Source organism: Macaca mulatta, chromosome 20, assembly GCF_049350105.2.
Source record: "Macaca mulatta isolate MMU2019108-1 chromosome 20, T2T-MMU8v2.0, whole genome shotgun sequence".
In the NCBI taxonomy this organism is placed as follows: Eukaryota; Metazoa; Chordata; class Mammalia; order Primates; family Cercopithecidae; genus Macaca; species Macaca mulatta.
The window spans coordinates 56,551,382-56,574,204 of record NC_133425.1 but is presented as its reverse complement, the minus strand read 5'-3'; positions in this window follow the sequence as shown (position 1 = coordinate 56,574,204).

Here is a 22,823-nt window from a genome sequence, read left to right as displayed (position 1 = left end):
CAGGACTTTATTTTTCCTCAACACTATGGTAATAGTATGAGACAGAGATGTTAAAATCTCTACATTTAGTCTTAACTTTACTCAAATAGCCTTTTAGTCTATAGCTATGTTAAATTTATTTCAAAAACTATCAAAAAGAAAGATGTATAAGTTCTCAAAAAGAATATTGTGCCTACTAGTTCTCTCATGATATTTCAAGATATGAAAAATCTAGTGTAGAATATAAATAGCAACCTGGAAAATATCTCTTAATTCCAAACATTAAAAAATTTGAGTTCGTATTTATCCAGTAGAAGCTATTTTTCTGGAACTATCTCATGATTTATCAGTAAGGAGGCAAACCATATGTGAATTTCACATTATATATGAATCTCTTGAGATTGATCACTATGCTTTGTGCACGTGTGTGCACATGTGCACTCATGCACATGTCACCTGCATTCATGCACCTGAAATGAAATGAGACAAATGCTAAAGAAAGCTGTCTTTCATCTTCACAAAATGTCCAAGAGATAGATTTTTAAATTTATCTGGAAGGTTTCAGACCTTAGTTGTGCTGAGGTATACAGAGAATGGCAAAATTTGATACCAGATTTCTGTTTATGAGGATAAAGTAGAGAAAGAATGAAGAGAATACTAAGAAAATAAATGAAGGGAGGCAAGACGGGAGAGAGATATTAGAACCTGGAAGATGATGGTGTCCTTTCTATGTTCAGTTCATTTTAACATGCTATCATTTCAAGAGAATTTACCATCGATTTCTACACTGATCTCTAAATGTAGTGAAATTCATATTTTGTTGTTGTTATTGTTGTTACCATGAATTATTAGATTTCAGGAATTAGTAAAAGATGCATTATAATTCAGATTACAGGTTACCTCTGGGGACGTTCTCATAAAAGCCTTTGGACCACCTGATCAAAGATACAATTAATTTAATCCATCCTTCATATTTATCAAACAAGTATGCTGAAAGCCAGTGATTTGTCTATGGGTACATAATGTTTGCCTCTTCTACGACCCAGATTCACATTTGGTACTAACTCCTGGTTCAGTTCTGCTAATATCACAGTTTCTTTTCAATGCTCCATTGCAGATAATCAATATAAGAGCCTTGCTTTGCCAATGACACAGATGAAATTCAGTAGAGTCATAAAAGTATGATAGGGTGCTTTAGTCAGATTGGTGATGAGGCTTTTTCTTAAGTGAGGCTAGTCAATTGCCGCTCTTACACTGATTAAACTAGTCCTTTATTCTAATCATGTCCAAGATGAACCAAACAAGATTACCCTCTATATAAATGTATCAATGCTCTGTATTAAGGTATCCTTGAGACGTCAAAAAGTAAATAGATGGATATATAAAAAGAGTATTCAAATATGAATGTCAGATCTATGAATTGTAAGTCAGTGTCTGTTTCTGTGTTTGGTCTTTATCCTTGTTCGTATTCAGAGAAAGACTTGCAGAGACCAGAAAATTTCAAATATGTGGAACAATGCTTATAGAGCATTCTTAAAACTGGACATGACTCTGAAGAAAAATGTTATATAAAAGCAATGCGCAAAAGTGTGTGTTATCAGGTCAAACTTACAGGAATGGCTCTGCATTCTTATTGATATTCTTAAATTTCATTAAAAATATGTTACATAAATTCTGAAGAATTCAAACTGGAAAAACACATCTCTCTCATATGTTCTGCAATAAAAGAATAAGGCCTGACAGAATACAGGAGAAGTTATATCACCTTAATGGACTGCATTTGTCAAGCATACATTTTGATTACTATTTACATTATAAATAGTAGACATTTTTGGAGCCCTTAGGAGTTCAAGAGACCAGTACATTAATAAATAATACAATAACTTGCAACTGCTGCAAAGGCGTGTACCTGTTACCATATAAAGATGTCAATTTGTGGTGGGGGGTTGTGTACCACTGTTTTGGGAGAAACAGTTTTAGTTCCCTGAAGAAGACATGAGGCTTCATGTTACCTCTGTTAATTTGAGTCTTCAAACATATGTAATACTATTCCATTAGACCCTTAAAGAAAGGTCTTTCTGGTAAAAGAGATCAACCTTTGCAAATATGTTCAGGGTTTACATCTTCACGGAATTGTTAATAGTTTGATATTCCTAGGGGAGGATAAATGTCCATGAGAAGGCAAAAGAGATTAAACCATTAGAGTAGATAAGTAGGAGGCAGTTGACAACCTGTAATGCTATTTTGGGAGCTTTGCTATTTTTCTGCTGTAGAGTTTTAACTAGAGGAATTCAGGCTCAGATTGTCTTGCATACATTCCTAGGAACTTTCACCATATCCCAGCTGCATCTAATCTCTTCACCATACGTTTTAAAAGTCACTGTATGAACAAATAAGTTGAGCAAAAATTGTGCTCTATTTGCTGTCTTAAAAGAGCATGTAACATTCATGCCAAAAGCTGTGTAGCTTTCCCTTCTCTGCCCACTTCAGCACTCTTTCGCTGGACAGCTCTGTGTCCTCAGCCCAGGTTCCCACTTGAGTGAGGCTTTTCTGCTTCTGTTTTTTCCAGAAGCTATGAAAGCCAGCTGTTGGAGGTAGTTCGCACATAATGGGGATAGGAGCCCAAGGATATGTACTGTCATTTTCCTATCCCTTGGAAGGATTTCAACATGCATTCTATACACCTACTTTAGAGAGACTGTGCTTGGATTGAGATCTAAAAGCCTTCTGTAGTAACCAACAATAATCAGTTCAATAACTCACTCTTTATTAACTTTTTTCTGTCCCTGTTTCACTATCCCATTTCCCTTACCTGGCGTTCTCAGAATTATCTCAACATAAACTACCTACATTCCAAGTACGTGTCTCAGGCTCTGCTTTCAGGGAAACCAAAACAGAGAACAGAAGCCCTCTGAGGACAGGAGCCATATTTCATGGCCAAGTATAATGAGTAATAGCTTTCTAGTGAAATATAGTAGGAATTAAATGCATGGTTGCTTATTAAGTAGGCTTCAGGGTCAGAATTAGGAAAAATAATATTATTTTCAAATCATAAAGAAAATGTTTTTACAACCTAAAAGGTATTTGTACATAAGTTTACAGACTCCTCCTGCCATTGAAGAGTTAGTTTGTACTTCTGCTTTTAACTTAACATACTAGGCAAAGGAAGTTATTAGGTATCTAAGGCATGTTCAAATCCAAATCCTTCAATGGGTAAAATGTTGTTTTAAAATGTTTTTTGAAGGTACTAATGATGAGGCCTCTATTAATGATGAAATTGTCCTATTTTAATTGGCTAAATAAGTAGGTATTCTCCAAATTTGATTGTTAAGATTTTTTTTCCCCAACAATTGTTTAGCATGTAATTAAGAGCCCAAGACGTGGTAGACTGGTAGGCATTGTGAATGACAATATAGAGGAAAATAAATGTTATAATAGTATCAAAATCCAATGTAATCTTTATAGATTCTAAATTCACTGAGAAATCTATTAGGCTTCTCTAGAGGGACAGAATGAATTATATATATATATATATACACACACACACACACACACATATATCAGTATGATATATATATTCAGAACAGATATACATATTCTGAAAAGGATGTGTTTTTATAAATACACACACACGCGCGCGCGCACACACACACACACATATATAAAGGGGGGTTTATTAAGTATTAACTCACATGATTACAAGGTCACACAATGGTCCCTCAGCAGGCTGAGGAGCAAGGAGAGCCAGTCCGAGTTCCAAAACTGAAGAACTTGAGTCCGATATTCAAAAGCAGAAAGCATCCAGCGGGGAGAAAGATGTAGGCTGGGAGTCTAGGCCAGTCTCTCTTTTCACATTTTTCTGCCTGCTTATATTCTAGCTAGGAGGGCAGCTAATTAGATTGTACCCACCCAGATTAAGGGTGAGTCTGACTTTCCCAACCCACTGACCCAAATGTTAATCTCTTTTGGCAACACCATTGCAGACACACCCGAGATCAATACTTTGTATCCTTCAAGCCAATCAAGTTGACACTCAGTATTAACAATCACAAGAATAATGGTAGCAATATTGACATTGGAAACACTGTTTTTCTGACAAGAAATCTTTCATCTCTGTCTTCAATCAAAACTAACATAATAATAGCTACAAAAAAGAAAAACTAAAATTTTCTATTTCCTTCTAATGATACAATAATAGCCATGGGATTTGCATTAACAAATAAGGAATAAAGTACCATTATTTCCTTTCACCTAATTAATACTGTATTTTCTTAGTTTATTTTGGGAAAAAAATGCAAGTGATTATTTATATTTTTACATTGAGAAAGAAGTTGAAGGTAAAAAGAGTTTCTTAAAATCAAAGTATATCTTAGTTGGAAATGCAGATAAAGGTATCTATATCTATATCTATCTATCTATCTATCTATATAGAGAGAGACAGAGAATCAGAGACTGAGATAGAGAGAGATGGAGTCTTGCTCTGTCGCCCAGGCATTGATGCAGTGGCAAGATCTTGGCTCACTGCAAACTCATCTCACGGGTTCAAGAGATTCTCCTCCCTCAGTCTCCCGAATAGCTGGGATTACAAGCATGCGCCACTATGCCTGGATAATTTTGTATTTTTAGTAGAGATGGGTTTTGATCATGTCGGTCAGGCTGGTCTTGAACTCCTGACCTCAGGTGATCCACCCACCTCAGCCTCACAAAGTGCTGGGATTACAGGCATGAGCCACCGCGCCCGGCCAGGATTATATTTTTCAAGACAAAATGTACATGTATAGGATGGCTGAAACCTTCAAGTTCTGAAAAGTTAAGGTTTGTAATAGAAAGGCCTGTAATTAAACTCTGTTGTCATAGCAACCCATTGTGCAACCGTAGGTAGTGAAAATAAATGTAGCATTTGCATGTATTCCTAATGGCATTCTAAATATTCATATACATATATGCATGTAAATATATATATGCATTTGTATATATCCATACAAGTGTTCTTATGTGAATACTTAATACCTCTCTGTGTGTATAAGTGTAGTGTTTATTTTCTTTGAAAATTTTCCCATTCTCCAAGTAGACCTGATCAAGATTGCTCTGCTGCTCCCAATCATCCTTTGTTTTCAGCAGAACACCATGCATCATGTTGTGTTAAGGTAGGTTGTTTACATATTTGTCTTTCATTTCTATATCATAAGCTCTTTAAGAACAGAAACTGTGCCTTAATATTTTGGAGCAGTGACAAAATTTAGTTAGGCTACAAAATTGGAAAAAAAAACACACAGATAATGCATGAAACTGAAAGTTTAGAATCATTTTTTCATTAGTCCAAACCATCTGTTTTTTTTTTTTTTTTTTTTTTTTTGCGGCACTGAAATATTATTATTTTGATTGTTATTCTTATTATGCACAACGCCATAATATTTCAAATAGTACTATTGCTATTGCCACTGCCACCAAGACCTACTACTAGATTTGGGGCTGGATTATAAAATGTATGTATTTTGACACAATTTAATATTTTTAAAATTTTGATCTGAACGTATAACATGAACTCTTAACAATGTTATGCGGTAGATTTCTCAAACTTAATCATCTTATGTAAAGGAAATTTCATACCCATTAAACAACAGCTCCCTGTTAGATTCTCAAAAGCAAAGTGAGGGGCTCATTCTGTGAGAGGCACTTAGGGATTAGATCTGACTACAGAAACTATGGATTGAATATTTCATTTCTTCCTTATTCTAGGATCCATGTTCTCTGAAAACAAACAATAAGTTATACTGCATTATTAACTTTATTTTGTTGTCTTTATTTTGGGGGGAGTTTAATTGTTGCTGTTTTAACACATGTACTATACACACGCACACACACACACGCATACACATATATTGTAAATAGAAAACTCTATCAAACTGTATCATGTTACTGATAACAAAATTAATAAACACCATCAATGTAGCATGTGAAGATGTGAAGCTTGGTTACTTATTAACATTTGTTCTGATGTAAGATGGCCTGATTTTAAATTTTATGATAATTTATTTATTGCTAAAGAACGAGAGTGATGTCAGCAATTTGTGTTCTTAATCCCAAGAAACAGTTATAAGGTTATATTTTATTCATCCACTCTAATAGTTATTGGGGACTTTCTATGTCCATTCTAGGAGCAAAACAGTGAATAAAATAAGGCAGAGTCCCAGCTTTTGGAAACTGTGGTCTGATGGGAGAGAATGACAACCATAATGTATGATTATATACTGAGATATGTTTTATTAAGGAAAAAGAAACAGTGCTATATTACTGTATTTTTATAAATTTCAGCAGTCACAAACAGATCCCAGGGAGTGTACAGGTAATTTAAAAGAGTGAAAGATCCAGAACAAATGTTCAGAAATACAATGGGAAAAGTAGGATGACAAATAGTCACTGAGCTATAGCCTCGGTGTCAAGAGGACAATGGTAGAGCTTTGGCAAATGGAAGGTGAAAGCCATTCCTTTCAGCTTCAGTCTGCTTTTGCCTTACAAGAATACCAGCCTGGTGATCCTGAATCTCATGACTTCTCGAAAAGAAACTGAAAATTGTGACATTTTCTGCTTTTTCATGAATGAGAATCCCTTATTATTTTTAATCACAGTGTGACGTAAATTTTATGACCCTAAGAACAAAAGTCTTCAGGCTACGGCTGGCCTGCAGATCTTTCACTCTGTGGTCTCAACAACAGATCCATGGAAATATTAAAGTAGAGCAGGGAGAAAGTGGGGTGGCTGTGACTTCTAGGCATTGAAGAGATCTGTTCTCTAAGAATTACATCTAGCATCTCCATAGTTGTAGAAGCATGGACTAGAGATGGGTGTGGAAGAGCACTGGTACTGCCTAAGTGCATGAGCAAATTGTACACCGGACACAATGGCTTTAGAGAGCTGTGGTCCTTATGACCAGCCTGGCATAGAAGGAGTAGAGTCAACAGGAAGTCTACACATCTTACAGCAGGTAACTTGGGAAAGGATCAAGCGTGGTGACTGACTGGGTTTCCTGATACAATATGAGGTAGGTAGAAAAAGCCACAAAGTTGCTACTATTATGTTTCTTGTCAAATTTGGCAAATGGGCACTTATAGTTAAATTTCAATTTAGTCCAATGAATAAGGAGATTTTGCATCAAAGGTCCTGAAACAATCCCTGCCAATAACACATATTTGACATTATTGATATTCACAAAAAGCATATCACAGGGGTCAAATATAGTCCCTATTTTATAGATGTGTAAAATTAGCTTAGGGGGTTTAATTACTGTCCAGTGTCACAAGATCAATAAGTATCAGACTTAAATTTAAGTCCTAGATCTTATAATAATCAAGGTAGCTGCAGAGCTTTGGTCTGAAATATGGGTGTTAGACTGTGTAGATAGTGGATCAACATTTACTTTGGATTGAGTAATTGTTAAGATCCATATACACCATTTAGTAGCTTGTTCATCCTTGGGTAATGCAGTCTATGGTCTCTAGATCTCAATATTTTCAAGTCTAAAATTGGTATAATATCAAAGTTCTTTGAAGAACGTTTAAAAACATATTTTATTCTGCAAAGCATTAGAGAAATCTCAGCTATTTTTATCATTAGTGATGCTAACAACAGTTACAAAATATAAAGGTTTTAAATAAAAATGGTACGTTTATTGGCAATGAATAAAGTATCAGAAGGCTATTCATATTGTAGATAACTTTCAATGGCCCTGTTATGGCTATTAGGGTGTACTCACAACAGTTCAGGAAGCTAAGTACTATTACTATTAGTATTGCATGTGCGAGGAAAAGAAAAGCCTCAGATAGTTTAGTTACCTACACTGATGCCATAATGATTTGCATCTAGTAAGTGTATAACCAGAAATTTAAACAAGAGACTAATTTATTGCAAAGCTCACACTTCCCTCCTACACTGAGTGACCTCTTACCTTGACTTTTGCCATGATGGTAGCCCTAAATATTTCCTTAGACGTCTGAGCTCGGATGCAGCGTTTTTCTAGTGTAGGGGAAAGCAATAACTATAACTAAAGGCTGCTAGGTTCCTTTTACACTAACTTCACTCTGCACTTCAAGAGTCTAGTTCTACAGCTGCCCTCTATAACTACAACAGGTTAAATACAATACATATAAAGAACAGTGTAGCCTAAACATTAACAAAACTGAGTATCTTGGAGAGGAAAGAGAAACTTCCTGTGTTAATTTTCATCCTGTGTTCAGCAATGCCTGCGTGCTTTAACACAAATATTCTCAGAATCAGCATTTGTACTCTAGAGTCAGTATTTGAGACAGTGACATTAATTATTTCAGTATCTTTACAATAGAGCAATGATGATAATTATCTAATACCATGGTTTTAAGATATTATTTATGTTTTCTTATATTTATTGGAAACAACGGGTATACTTCGATGACAAGAGGGAAAACTTTTATCTCTACCCTAAACAGGGTGAGGGAGATATATACAAAATATCTCCTAACCTGGAACAAACCATGTGATTAAACCTAGGGTCGTACCTACATAAAAGCATTTTTTTGGTATTTTAGTTTAGTTTCGCTTTTGCTAAATTTCTCATCCAACTGTAGCGTCTAGGCCTTCATTCCTTGATTTGCATTTGTATGATCAAGATTAAATTCAGCAGATGGTTTTGCTAATACTAAAGCAAAATATAAAGTCACTTATTTTTTTGCTCCCAACTTCTTTTTCATTTGGCTGGAATAAGACAATATGACAGAATTTTACATTGTGGCAAACAGGTCATGTTGGGGTGAATCTTTGCTTTGATGGTTAGTACTTCCTTTCAATTTGATCCCATTCACAACTATCTTTCAGCCACTTTTATCTGCTTTACCAACCTGATGTTATTCCGCTATTCACTGTAACTGAGAATTGTAAGAATGTCTTACTAGGAAATTGTCACCTATGCATTGGTTCATCATATCAGAATAAGCTGATAAATGAACTATCTTGTCTACATAACATATATGCAAATTAGAAAGAAATACTAACAGCATAAAGATTGTCTCAAAAACCACCTCCCATTTATATGGTGATGATGAGTTAATAAGTTCTTATTGATTAAAGAAACTTCAAAAATATCTTTTCCATATTTATTCACTCATCTGTTCCTTAAACATTATTGAGTGTTTTCTATTTAATATTCTCATACATGCTGCCAAAAATTGTGCAGTCTGAATTTCTTTAACTGTGCAATAGAGAAAAGCATTAAAAGGATACTCTGAACCTCTAAATAGGCACGTGTACTGAGAATGGAACAAAGAATCTTCAAATTCACCACTGAGCTAAACATGAAAAACACATATTTAATTTCCAACCTCCCATTTAAGTGTCCTAAAAACTACATACTGTATTTAATATAATTTTAGCAGCAAAATATGAAGTAAAGACATATTTTATTTATATAATATGACCCTCTCCAAATAGCTTCTTCTAAAAATTCACACATTTTCAAGACTTCCTGTCATAGATACATTTTCCAAATAAAAATCTTATTTTTATATCTCATACCTAAAAGTTATAGTACTATAAGTAACTCGGAAGACTTCTGAATATTAAAATTAATAGCATAATAAATGCTAACATGAAATAGTTACAATTCTGAAAGCATAAAGAAGAAAATGCCTTCAAGAATTATTTTTTCCTACATGTGATGCAGTGAAAAGTACTCAAGATTTAGGGCCAGAAAAAACTGAAAAGTAATCCTGTTTTTGTTCCTGCTACTTAGGAGTGGCATGACTTTGGATAGGTTCCGTAATTCCTCTCAGCTTTGGTTCCCTCATTTCTTTTGTAGTTTTCCTTACTTTATCAAGTCTGTAATAAATTACCCCCATTTAAAGTGCACTCATTTGATGTAATCCGACAGTTCGACATGGCAATAAGACCTCCACTAGAATCATACAGAACATTTTCATCACTAACAAGGGTTACTCATACCCCCTGGTCATCTATGTCTTTTTATTCCTCTGTAACAGCCATTCGTCTACACTTTGTCATCATAGATTGGTTCGTATTTCCTATAAAGGAGATCTGTTATCTTGAGTTCTTTCACTCATATTGAGCGTGTGGCAGTAGCTCTGGTTTTCTGTTTTTTCCTTGTTATTGCTGAGTAGTACTCCGTTGTATGGATATATTTTATTTTGTTTATCTATTTACCTGTTGATGGAATGATTTTGTTCCCCTCACTCACCCCAGGTTCTGGCTACAATGAATAAAGTTGCTACATAAATAAATACATGTACAAGTTTTCGTTTGAACATGTTTTTATTTCACTTGGGTAAATAACTGAGATGGAAATAGCTGGTGGCCTGTACTTAACATTTTCAAATATCTTGCAGAGTTTGAAGCATTACTAGAAATAATGAATGGAAATGAGCTCATATGGTGCCTGACATTCTTTAGAAACTGGTCATGTCAGAGGTGGAATTCTAGTCATGAGTGTTCTTCAAAAAAGTTCTCAAAAATTTCAGACCAAATATGCTGTAATAGAACAAGTCACCAGATTAACTAGCTTTCAGCAATGAATCAGCTTTTTCCTTCAAAACTTTATGATTTGGGTGACATGTGCTTCCAAGTTTGTGTTTTCTACATTTTCTGGGTAAATGCCTTAATTTTAATTCTGGTTCAAAACACTTGCTCGTGCATAATTGCGTTCGGATTCTTCTGTAACATTATGTCACTCCCATTATGAGTTAAAATGACTCTCTGGCTGGAGCAGCTGTGATCAGTTCTGAATTCTCTATGCTGAACTCGTATGTTGCTCTTCAGAACTTAAAATTCAGGCCAGTAAAATATAATGTTATTCATACCTATCAAAAAGGTATTTTATTAGGTAAAGGTGTTGCCTTTCTCCCACAGGCAGTAATGCCAACCTCTGATTTTCTTTTGTAAGAGGATCAGGATAAAATTAATCGGTTTTGTTAAAATCAAAAGAGAAAAAAAATCGCTTACCTTTCTCTGTTATCTTAGTTCATTTTATTCAAAGAGAATAAAAATGGTAATCAGGCAGGATTGCCTATCAAGGCAATTGTGACCACGTCTCAGAAACATTTTTAGTTTAACGGTTGGTGTCAGCTTTTAATTTTTCTCAGGCAAATAAAGGTATTAATACATTTTATTTCAGCCATACATGATTAATTTTAGCTCATAGTTAGTACTAATATATCTAAAGTTGTATTTATTCCTCTATCAATCCTAGGTTTTAGAATCTGAGACGTAGCAAAATGGGAGATGGGCATCTATGTGGGTGAAAATGGAATTATTGTTACCAAGTACCTATCAATTAAATTCAATCTGGGCCAGGTGAGGTGGCTCACGCTTGTAATCCTAGCACTTTGGTAGGTTGAGGCGGGAGGATTACCTGAGGTCAGGGGTTTGAGATCAGCCTAGTCAACATGTCAAAACCCTGCCTCTATTAAAAATATAAAAATTAGCTGGGCATGGTGGTGCATGCCTGTAGTTCCAGCTACTTGGGAGGCTGAAACAGGAGGATCGCTTGAACCCAGGAGGTGGAGGTTGCAGTGAGCCAAGATTGCACCACTGCACACTCCAGCCTGGGTGACAGAGTGAGACTTTCTAAAAAAAAAAAAAAAAAGATTAGCTGGCACACAGATTCTAGTAGACAAGAATGTCTAAGTTCACACCCAGAATCCTCGCCACCTACAGCATTCTCAGAGCCAAGTGTCTCCTACATGTTGACGTCCTTTCAAAAGTCACCATGTCCCCACTGAACCCTTCCTTCTCCATTCTAAATTAGCCCTATCACCAGCTGCTCTCACAACACTATTTTATTTTTCTTCAGAGACTTTATAACCTTTTAACATTATTTGTTCATTCATTTAGTGTCTCTATCCTCTAAGAGAACACAGGCATTGTTTGTAGCTGTTGTTTTAAAATGCATCCAGGATTTCATTTTTATTCAGTATTGTAAGACCAACAGATCAAGAGAACAGTCACTGAAAAGACTGTTAGTCAGCGTTCCCAAGAGAAGAAGGCGTGCCAAGGTGCACAGGGCTACACAGGGAAGCACCAGGGTCGGGTCAGAAGGCAGAAGGAGTAAGAAATGTGGGAAAAAGGTTTTATTGTGGTTTTCTTGGGAAAAAATGGGCCAAGCAGGGTAAGCTGCTGAGCAGATCCAGGGTTAGACAGTTTGAATAATTTAGGCAGGCTCTGTGCTGTAAGGGTGCTCTCTACCTGTCTATTATCGAATGCTGGGGTAATCCAGGGCAGGAGGATAGTGTTCTAGACTGCAGGAGCCTGAATAAAGGAGGCAGGTTGGGCTATGGACTCAGAATTTTCTGGTTTGCATATCAAAGATGAGCTTACAGGCAAGTTGTTTGTTATCTCTACAAATTAGTTAATCCCGAAGGGCACTGTCCATTTGTTTCATGAGGCCTCTGGATGTCAAAGAATTACAAAATATAGAAAATAAAAATCACTATTAATACAGGTGTATTCCTACTGCTTAAATGGTCCCTGGAAAATATCAGCAAATATTTGCTGAATAAATTAATTCACAACATTGTCAAAATTCATGCATTTAATATAATCATTTATATTATTTTAGCGATTTAAATTTCACCAAAAGGGCACCATAAATCTCCATTTTTTTTGACAGATTCCTAAGAAAGAGAAAGGAAGGATTAATGCCTTTATAGCTATTTGAGTCTTGTCCAATATAACATTTTCTTTTTACTTTTATTTTAAGTTCAGGGGTAAATGTGCAGGTTTGTTACATAGGTTAGCTCGTGTCATGGCAATTTGTTGAACAGATTATTTCATTACCCAGGTATTAAGCTTAGTACCCATTAGTTATTTTTCCTGATCCTCTTTCTCCTCCCACCCTCCACCCTCCAGTAGGCCCCAGTGTGTGTTGTCCCCTCTATGTGTCCGTGTATTCTCATCATTCGGCTCCCACTTATAAGTGCGTATACCATATTTTTTAAAAGATTGCTTTCTCTACGTTGCTTTAGACACACAAAACAAAATATATTTCTCTATATATGTTAATTTCTAATCATGTAGAATAAATTGAAGTCATACGTGGATTCCAGATAATTGAAAAAAAGAGGTTCTGTGGATTTCCCACTTCCTTAGACCTCTCCCAGGCCTCCAAAATGTGTTCCTTTTACAGAAACATATTAAGAGTTCCCTTGGACAATAGTAGGCTAGTATCTTTCAGAACAATCTTTCCACTGTGAAAATCTAGACAAATATATATATATATATATATTTTTTATATATATATAATATAATATATATATATATATATATATATTTTTTTTTTTTTTTTTGAGACGGAGTCTTGCTCTGTCGCCCAAGCTGGAGTGAAGTGGCGCGATCCTGGCTCACTGCAAGCTCCGCCTCCTGGGTTCACGCCATTCTCCTGCCCCAGCCTCCCGAGTAGCTGGGACTACAGGCGCCCGCCACTGCGCCCGGCTCATTTTTTGTATTTTTAGTAGAGACGGGGTTTCACCGTGGTCTCGATCTCCTGACCTTGTGATCCGCCCGCCTCGGCCTCCCAAAGTGCTGGGATTACAGGCGTGAGCCACCGCGCCCGGCCGACAAATGTATTTTTAATTAACTTGAAGATATAAGACAGCTACCGAGGCAATGAGAATGTGTAGGGAATTTTCTTCCGGAAAAAGAGCAGAGCAAGAAAGGTGAAACTGATGTATTATCACCACACTTCCTCTCCAGGCAATTGCTAAGTGTAAAGGTGGCAGGTAAGAAGCTTTAAGGTTAAGCAAAACTTTTGCTAGACTCATACAGCCATGGAACAAGGATAAGAGATTAGAGACCAAAAATAAGAAAAGGTTTTTACATTTTTTGTTGCCCATAGAAGCTTTATATACTATGATCCTAATCACTAAAACTATGATTTGATCAAAATTCTAGAATAACTTGTACACTGAAGCCTAGATACGTACCAGAAGAAAAATGAAAACACATTGGAAGAAAATAATATACAGAGATTCAACTTGTCTGTACATTTTAAATAAACAGTCTCAATTCCAGGCAGGCAGGGGCCAAGATGGTCGACTAGAAACAGGTACAGTCAGAGGCTCCCACTGAGAACAAAAACAGCCAGTGAATCCTGCCCTGGCAACTAAGGTATTCAGGTTCTCTCCTTAAGACTGACTAGGAAGTTGGTGTCACCCATGGAGAGTGAGTAAAAGTAGAGCGGAGCAACAGCTCACCTGGTAGCCACATGGGGAAAGGGGAGCTCCTACCCCCAGCAAAGGGAGGCGGTGAGTAATTGTGCTAACCCACTTGGAAGGCCATGCTTTATCCACAGATCTGTGCAAACTGTGGACAAGGAGATCCCTTCGTGAGCCCACGCCACCAGGGTGTTGAGTCCCAAGCACCGTGCTGTGCAGAATCTCAGTGGACACTCAGCTGGAGACTGCCTAAGACTACCAAATTCCTGGGGGGAGGGGTAGCTGCCATCCCTTTGGCTACCTACTGCCTAAGACAACTGAACTCCCGGAGGAAGGGGTGGCCACCATCACTGCGGTTCCAGTCTGCTATTTTCCCCTGCTGGTGCCGGAGAAAACTGGGTGGTTTGGACCCAGAAGAAATTCCTCACAGTGCAGCACAGAGACTGTGGCAGATGGTGGCCAGACTTCCTCTTTAGGTTGGCCCCGGCCCCATCCCTCCTCACTGGGTAGGCCTTCCCTGAAGGAATTTCACCAACTCCAGCCAGGGGGTTATGGACAGAACTCTGTTCTCCCTGGGATGAAACCCCTGGGGAAAGGGATGACCACGATCTGTGCAGATCAGTGGACTTAGTCTTTTCCCCTGCTGGCTCTAAGGAATCCCAGCAGCCCAGATGAATGTGATTCCCCTGAGTGCAGTGCACCCCCTCCACCAAGAGGAAGCCAGAGTGCTTCATTAAGCTGGTCCCTGATCCCGTGCCTCCTGACTGGACAAAACCCCCAAACACGGGTCACCAGACACCTCATACGGGAGCGTTCCCATTGGCATCAGGTCAGTGCCCCTCTGGGATGGAGCTCCCAGAGGAAGGAGGAGGCAACCATCTTTGCTGTTTTGCAGCCTCCACTAGTGATGCCTCAGGGGTGGGAGCGACCCAGGAAAACAGGGTCTGGAGTGGACCCCCAGGGAACTGCAGCAGCCCTACGGAAGAGGAGCCTGACTGTTAAAAGAAAAACAAACAAACAGAACGCAACAACAGCATCAAAAAAGTTCCCACAAAAAAACCCATCCAAAGGTCAGTAGCCTCAAAGATTGAAGATAAACTCTGCATTCAGAAATTGTGGTACATATACACCATGGAATACTATGCAGCCATAAAAAGGAATGAGAACATGACCTTTGCAGGGACATGGATGGAGCTGGAAGTCATTATCCTAAGCAAACTAATGCAGGAACAGAAAACCAAACACCCCATGTTTTCACTTAGAAGTGAGAGCTGAACAATGAGAACACATGGAGGGAAACACAGGGAGGGGAACAACACTCACTGGGGCCTGCAGGTGGGATGGGGAAAGGGAGAATATCAGGAAAAATGGCTAATGCATGCTGAACTTAATAGCTAGGTGATGAGTTGTTAGGTGTAACAAACCGCCATGGCCCGTGTTTACCTATGTGACAAACCTGTACATCCTGCACATGTAACTTGGAACTTAAAATTAAATTAAAATGATCACCAGACACATTAAAATATATTACCACATTCTGGAGAAAAAATAGACAATAAGAATGAAACCACAGTTGATCAAGATAATAAAATTAAAATCCTTTTTTTTTTTTTTTTTTTTTGAGATGGAGTCTCGCTCTGTCACCCAGGCTGGAGTGCGGTGGCCGGATCTCAGCTCACTGCAAGCTCCGCCTCCCGGGTTCACGCCATTCTCCTGCCTCAGCCTCCCGAGTAGCTGGGACTATAGGCGCCCGCCACCTCGCCAGGCTAGTTTTTTGTATTTTTTAGTAGAGACGGGGTTTCACCGTGTTAGCCAGGATGGTCTTGATCTCCTGACCTCGTGATCCGCCCGTCTCGGCCTCCCAAAGTGCTGGGATTACAGGCGTGAGCCACCGCGCCCGGCCAAAATTAAAATACTTTTAATGAATACACATTAAAAAGAAAGAAAAAAGAAACAAAAAATGACAAATCCAAAAAATTTTAAAATCCAAAATAAATGTCCATGGAACAAAAATTAGAATGACTTAAATAATTTGAAAACATATAGGTAATCCTGCAGAGAAAATTAGTGATATTTATAAATGCCAGAAAAACACCAAACTCAAGCATAAAATGAGAATGAATAGTGGAAAATTGGGGAAAGGGCATAAGAGATAGTGGTTAACGGGTTTCCAAAACTGATAAAAGATATTCACATCTATATTCAAGTACTCTTACTAATTCTAAGTCATCTGAGTGCACTCCTAGTTTATGGCATCTTTAGGAAAATAAAAGACAATGAGAAAATCATAAGGGTAACCTTCAAAGAACAACAGTAAAATGGATTTCTTATTCTCATTCAAGATAAAGGGAATTAGACAGCAATGTAGTTAGTATCTTCAAAGGTCTAACGAACTGATATTGATTTATAAAACAAAAATACAGGTATTTGTGTACATATATGTGCATCTGATGTTTGTATATATAAAGTATGTAAGTATACATGTATCTCTCTGTAAAGTAATATTGTATTGTATATAAAATACATAATGTAGTACTTTAAACAACACTGTTAAAGAGAAGAGAAAATAATGAAGAGGATCGTAAGAAGGACTTTAGTGATGCTAATATTTTTTCTTTTAATAGCATTTTTTGCCTAAATGGCTACGTCAGATTTGTGATAATCCTCTCAAATCCACACTTCTCACTTTTACAATTTTCTACAGATATATTTAAATAAAAGTTTTATTTTAAAAACAGTGTATCAGGGCTGGATGTGGTGACTCCTGCCTGTAATCCCAGCACTTTGGGAAGCTGAGGCAGGCAGATGGCTTGAGTTCAGGAGTTCAAGAACAGCCTGAGCAGCATGAAAAAACACTATCTCTACAAAAACAAAGAACAAAATCTGTATCTATATAGAGAGATATAAACTGATAGAGATAGATAGATATACCTACAGATATAATTAAACAGGCATGGTGGCATGCACCTGTAGTCCCAGCTACACAGGAGGTTGAGGTGGGAGGATTACTTGAACTCAGGAGGTTGAAGTTGCAGTGAGCCAAGGTCATGCCACTGCATTCCAGCCTGGGCAACACAGTGAGACCCCATCTCAAAACAAAGAAAAGTATATTACAACTGTCATCTTCTTTTTCCAATCTTTGTGTTCCTCCCTTCCCACAAGCCTAGATTTGATACTTTTTCTCATTTATATCACTCTTATGCATGCCAACATTTTCCTTGGTAAAATATATCGTTTTAATACCTGTAAATGTAAATACATGCACCGTATTGTATAAACATGTGTCACAGAGAATTTAGAGGCTCTAGGAAGACTCAGGGGAAAAAAGCCAAGGCAAGCTTAAAGATAAATTTTAGGATTAAAAAGGGGAGCTACAAGAAGTAGCGGATGGAGATGGTAGTAGAAAGATGACCAGAGAAAATGGAAACCCGGTAATATTTATGTGTGTGTGTGTGTGTGTGTGTGTGTGTGTGTGTGTGTGTGTTTCTTAATGGAGAGGGTTGTACATTTAATCTTTGGATCTTCGAGAGCCTTCCCTGGGTTCTTAACTTGAAGCCACATGAAGTGACATCTATAGGAATGTTCTCAAGGTGGGAATTAGAATTGCCCCACCACTCTCCCAGGGAATTCACACAAGCTGAGCTCAGTAAAGGAACCAAGGGTATGGTTGAAGCTCTGAAAATACCTTTATTTGAGATATCCTTCATCAGCAATCTCTCTGAAAGGTTGACTCATTTCACGTATCCAAAAGCTTTGTGCCCTGAATAAAGCAAGAGGAGTTGTGTGGTCTGACATTGTACACTGAGGTAGTGTCTTCAGAATTTGTTTAAAGTTTTTCATATACATATATATGAAATACTTCATTGGTTATGTGGTCCTCTCCTCTAGCTTATAGGTACTTTTGCTTCTGATGTCTGTGTCTGGCTATTCAGAGGGTTTCCTTGGAATGACTGGAGGCAATCTGTCATCCTCATCCACAAAGGTAGACCTGTCTGGAAATTTACATATCACAAAGCATCCCAGTGAGGGGTTGTTCTTAGTCAATGACTGGTTGATACAAAAGTATTATTGACACCCAGCTCCCTTTCTTCCAGTTGGGATAATTCTGAGATACAATTTATCCTTCAGAGCTTCCCTGAAGGATCCGGCTGGGACTGGGACTGCCTGAATTGAATCTCTTCTTGGCTTTATTCCTTTCCCTGTCCTGTTTTACTTATTTCTTTACTGGTTTTTCTAGGGAGCATTTTCTTCCTCTTTTTTTCTTTTTCTTTTTTTTTGAGTCAGAGTTTTGCTCTTGTTGCCCAGACTGGAGTGCAGTGGCACAATCTCAGCTGACTGCAACCTCCACCTCCCAGGTTCAAGCTATTCTCCTGCCTCAGCCTCCTGAGTAGCTGGGATTACAAGCATGTGCCACCACACCCAGCTAATTTTTGTATTTTTAATAGAGACCGGGCTTCTCCACGTTGGTCAGGCTGGTCTCGAACTCCCAACCTCAGGTGATCCTCCCGTCTCAGCCTCCCAAATTGCCGGGATTACAGATGTAAGCCACTGCATCCGGCCAGAGGCATTTTCTTAACACGTTCTTTGAACACTAATTCTCATCTCAGTGTCTTCTTCTAGAAAACCCTACCTAAGACCTATGGAAAGAATATTCACTAAGAAGAAAAATGCAATGTTTCCAAGTAGCAATTTTGATGTAACAAATAAAGTGTTTTTTTTTTTTAAAGTCTCTTCCCTTTTCCTTCACTATCTCCATTTTTTAGGGTTTGAGTTTGGAATATTACTGTCAAATGAGTCAGAAGAGAGGGTAACATGAGTTTATTGGGGCAGATATCATTTCAAAAAGGAAAAAATGAAAGTAAATCATATAAGTCTATGTAATAAAAACTGAATATATATAATATAATGTTATATAAAGTACTTGTAAAAATACAATTAGAGGCAGCTGCAGGATGCACATTGAGCAGCAAAAGTAAATTGCAAAACAAAGGCTAACCACAGCACAGCTTTTCTATATGAATAAAAACAAATAAATTACATCTCTCAACCTAAGTACCCTATTGGCGTGTATCTCCTTTTCAGCCCTACATCAAAGAAGCTTCTAGATTTCTGATGATAAAAACCTGATTCAAATCAGCTCAAAGAAAATCAAATCATTGACACATAAACAATTTTAAATATAGTTGAATCCAGGGTCACCTGTTGCAAAATCCAGAGTCTCTTTCTACATATTTCTGTTTTGAATTGATTTCTGACATGGACTTAAGTTATTTCTATCAGGACACTACCCCTTTTCCCTTTATCTGGAAAGGGCACCATTTTTAGATTCTGGAAATTACCACTATCCATGTGGTTTGAGTGAGGTTGAGCTCAAACTCCAGAATCAAGAGTGGACACCTAATCTGAATATGGTAAATCTATATGTTATTTCAAGCCTTCACTCACAGTGATTGGTTCTGGAATAAAAATGCTTTCTAAGGCAGGGCTATGAGATTCCATTTTGAGGTCCAACTTGAAAATGCTAGGAAGATACATGTTCTTTCTTTGAGGGATGCTGAGAAAATGGGATAAAAAGTGTAAAACCGATGACAGTGATTTTGCCACCAAGGAGAAAGGGAGAGTTGCTTGACAATAGATCCAACACAAAGAAAAGCAGAGTTAAGAGATGAACAGTACAAAATTGTGTTCCTATATCATGTTCTGATCCACTTGCAAGCATTATCTCTCTACGTTTGAAATAGTACCAGTTGTATCACTTGCAACTGGTATAAATTCATTCTGCAGATATTGTGTTCTGTTGGCAGGTTTTGACTTATCTAGTTCTCAGAGCTTGCAGTTCCTGAAATAAAGACCTCTTTCACAGTATCTCCGTAATAAATGTGATGGAACACCATGAGCGCTCCATCATGTGCCTATCTCTGACACAATCATTGTTGACAGGGAATAAAATATTCTAATTCATCAATAAGTAAATGACTTCGGTGTCTGGGTAGGACAAAAATTGAAACAAGGTAATGAAACAAGGACCATCTGGACAGAGATAATATATGAGTGAAAGGATGGTGGAAAGGAATGAGGTAGGGGTGATATCCCAAAGTAAAAATGATGATTTTTGTACCAGCCCAAAGAGGCAAGAATGCTAGTTAGAAATAATGATAAACGTCTTACCATTCGGAACTCAAAATGTATGTAAAATATTGATAAGAATGTTTACTCTTCCTAACCCCTACACAATTTTGAGAGTAAAATGAAAGTAAAACTTAGTAGACAACTGCAGTTGGCAAAAAAATTTAATGGGATTAATAATTGAGGACTTAGTTGTAGGTTAATTCTGTATATTTACTTTCATAGTCGTGGCATTTTTTTCTATATATCTCTCACAATTATTAAATAGGTTATTAAGTCATAGTACAAAACAACATCTGTTTTGGGATGTTGTCAAAAGAACACATGATTTTCTTTAGATACCCTTCTATAAGTCATTTTTGTCATTTTCTACTGGAAATTATTGCTTATAAAATCATATGGCCAGTCTTTTATCTGATATATATAACATATAAATACATAACACATTATATGTACATATATATATACACACATATATGAAAATATACATTTAAAATCAGTATTAGAAATAGAAAAAATTAGCCGGGCGCAGGGGCGGGCGCCTGTAGTCCCAGCTACTCGGGAGGCTGAGGCAGGAGAATGGCGTGAACCCGGGAGGCGGAGCTTGCAGTGAGCCGAGATTGCGCCACTGCACTCCAGCCTGGGCGACAGAGCGAGACTCCGTCTCAAAAAAAAAAAAAAAAAAAAAAAAAAATCAGTATTAGCATTTTTGTCTATAGCTGTTGAGAGTTATTCATTAACATATACAATTTGGGGGTATTAATTACACAGAGATATTGAAATATTATGCTTTGCTCTCCTTGCCCCTAGCACACTGTAGACATTCCATAAATATTTGTGGAATGTTAAATGAATGAAACCTAGAATTACTATGATCGTGGCTTTCAGTAAAAGATATGGTCAATTTGCATAGGCCATTTTTTCCAGAAAGTTAGGTGACCGTCTCAACTGAACTCTATTTCTAAGTGCAAACTATCTCTAAAGGAGATTCAGTACCCATTTAGAAATGCATAACCACCTCTTTTGAACTCTGTCACTTGAAATTGCTTCACTCTTCTCAACACTTACAGTCCTTCTCCAATCTCATTTTAAATTCAGTGACAGAGAAATGAAATAGGGTTTAACATTCTTGCAGAGCTAAGCTTTTGTGCCTACTGTAAGGCTCTGATTTCTTTCTTCCTTTCTTCCTTCTTTTCTTTCTTATTTTACTTTATTTGGTTTGGTGTTTTTCGTTTCATTTTGTTTTCGGCAACACTAGGCTTTTATCCATTGCATGCATGCACAAGCTTTTGCTGCCTTTCAATCAAGCATATAAATTAGCCATGAGCCTTTGGATAAGGATACAAGGAAACAATGGCACTGCACTGTAATCTCAGCACAAAAGATGCAGAAGCTGATTGTGCTTTCATGTGTCTAATCCCCGTCTTCCCCACAAGTGCTTAAGTGGTATTAAGAAAAGAACTGTGACTTCCATTTTCTCAACTCCCAATGTGACCTATTCATTTCCTCTGTCACGGGTATTTACTGTGGTTAATAAGACTGGCATTGTTACATGCCTGTTTCTCCACTATCCTATGAGGTCCTCCAGAAATGTTAGTCACCACATTATCCAGCAAACCATAGGTATTTAATAAGTGGTGTTCCAAGATAAAGGACCACACAACATTATGTATAAAAATCTTAGACAAAGCACAAAACTGCTGAAAACTGTGAAAATGGTTAATTTGAAACAGCTTCCAAGGTTTGACTCTGATTAAGAGTGGCACCCTTCTATGAGAATTTGTTCCCCCTCAGTATCTCTAATTTTTAAGAGCTAGTGGAGGAAAAACAATGCAATTCAGTATTGGGGGGGGGGCAGGTAAGACAGGTTCTTTGTTGTTAATTTTTTTTTTGTCAACAGACTGTTGTAATAAAAGTATTTTATTAATTTTTGTCCAGTGTAATACCAGAGTGGTAGTTTAGATAATGGCCAACTTATATCAGCAGACACAAATTTTCTGCCAAAAAAGAAATAATTCCTCTCTTTCTTCTCATGTTATGTGACTCCCCCAATTCTGATTGGGATAATATGTTTTTTAAACCTCCTTTTCCATGCCTTTATTGGAGTGCACCTCAACTCCATGCTCAGGTTGATGTAGCCTGAGGTCATACCTGTAATTTTTTTTTTTTTTTTTTTTTGAGACGGAGTCTTGGTCTGTCGCCCAGGCTGGGGTGCAGTGGCACAGTCGCGGCTTACTGCAACCTCCACCTCCTGGGTTCACGCCATTCTCCTGCCTCAGCCTCCTGAGTAGCTGGGACTATAGGCGCTCGCCACTACACCCGGCTAATTTTTTGTATTCTTTAGTAGAGATGGGGTTTCACTGTGTTAGCCAGGATGGTCTCGATCTCCTGACCTCGTGATCCACCCGCCTCGGCCTCCCAAAGTGCTGGAATTACAGGCGTGAGCCACTGCGCCTGGCCATACCTGTAATTTTAACAACTGTACCTCTACTTCTAAATTTTGGAGTCTTACAATTAAAATAATAA